At 40.7% G+C, this 1,456-nt stretch overlaps 1 protein-coding gene across 3 annotated transcripts in view; it reads left to right on the forward strand.

Moving 5' to 3' along the window:
- Positions 1 to 1,456, forward strand: part of MGAT5 (alpha-1,6-mannosylglycoprotein 6-beta-N-acetylglucosaminyltransferase) — a 387,858-nt gene that overhangs the window by 50,825 nt on the left and 335,577 nt on the right. For all 3 annotated transcript variants that reach the window (XM_006169708.3, XM_014584664.2, XM_006169709.3), the window contains exon 2: positions 260 to 309. The gene's annotated coding sequence lies outside the window, so the exon portion shown is untranslated. The remainder of the gene's footprint in view (positions 1 to 259; positions 310 to 1,456) is intronic.

Here is a 1,456-nt window from a genome sequence, read left to right on the forward strand (position 1 = left end):
TGCTGAACTAATAATGGATGGATTTGGATCCTAACAAGCGACATAATATTTTTTAGATAAATGCCTCTGGGTGTTGAAGTGATAAGGCCTCCCACCTAGCTATTTTTAGGTATCTTTTTTGAGAGACTATCTTTAAAAGGCAGTTGGGTTCTAAAAAGGGAGAGACAAAGTTCATACAGACTCCTTGTCAGCCTGTGTGCATTGGCTCAAGTTGTTAAAGAGGAAGAACTGAAAAATGTCCTTGTCCTTGTGTTTTCAGGAGTGATTCCTGTTCCAAAGGGGACATTGAAGGAGGAGCTATCAGGTCATGTAAGTACTCTCATAAGCAAATATTAACCTTCCTAGCCCAGAGCCCAGAATATCTGGCCTTGGGAGAGAGAAGACCAAGTAATTACATTAAATGTTATAGTTTGGAACCATTAAAATAGACATGGTGGTCCCAAAGCATCATGGGGTGGCTCTCCCAGTGCCACTTGTAATCCTGAGGGGACATCTCAGGCCACCTGGTTATGGCTTATTGGAATAAATTATCTGTCAGGGTAATTGGACAAGAATATTAATATATTAATAATTCTAACTTCAATGAATTAGTGAAGTGACTAGAACAGAAGGCTCTTTATTCCTTAATTTGGTCATAATCAAATACAAATTTATCAAACTTGACCATGGCTACTTAATCTCCCACGGAAGGTTTGGACTCTACAGAGTAGCCCAACCCAGGTCTGACTCACAGATGGCCTTGATGTGAATACAAGAAAACCTCTGGACTGGAGGCCATGACTTGTAAAGATTGCACAATCCCTGGACTGTATCTATAACAAGGAACTGTTTCTCAGGGAGTACATTTTCTTAAGTCCCCAGGAAGCAATTTGGTAAGTACTTCCTTGTTTTAACTGTACAATCATCTGTACTGCTTAAAGCCGCTGCCTAGGCTACCCTTGAGAGTTACCTTGGTGAATGAAACGTTCGATGTGGAGCAGAACATTTGGATTTCACAGGCTGATAGGATTTGGGTGTCAAGGTTATGGGGCCAACAGAATGAAACATTAGACATTCCTAATTCTTGTTCCTTTTATGTGTGTGAGTCTTTGAACACTCTTCATCTCTGACAACATCACAGGAAAAACCCTGCAAGTAGATGAATGCCTTGATAGGAATAAAAGCATTACTATTAGCTAGGAAAGCGTGCGACCGTGTAACTTTTATCAGAGGCCTCTCTCTAGCTGTTACCTTCAGAGATTGTCTCTCTGGGAGAAATCAGAGAAACAGGAAGAGTCTCCTTTGGAACCTCAGAGATTTTGAATTTCTAAAGGTGTGGGATTTTGTCTGAAATACAAGAAGCATGTTAATTCATGCTTCCATGTCCCCATGTACACATCCTACTCCTTGCTTAATTACAGCATGACTTCATTTCAGAGACTGGACAACAGATTAGTCTGTCCTCATGGGTCTCTTT

Source organism: Tupaia chinensis, unplaced genomic scaffold, assembly GCF_000334495.1.
Source record: "Tupaia chinensis unplaced genomic scaffold, TupChi_1.0 Scaffold147433_1, whole genome shotgun sequence".
Lineage (NCBI taxonomy): Eukaryota > Metazoa > Chordata > Mammalia > Scandentia > Tupaiidae > Tupaia > Tupaia belangeri.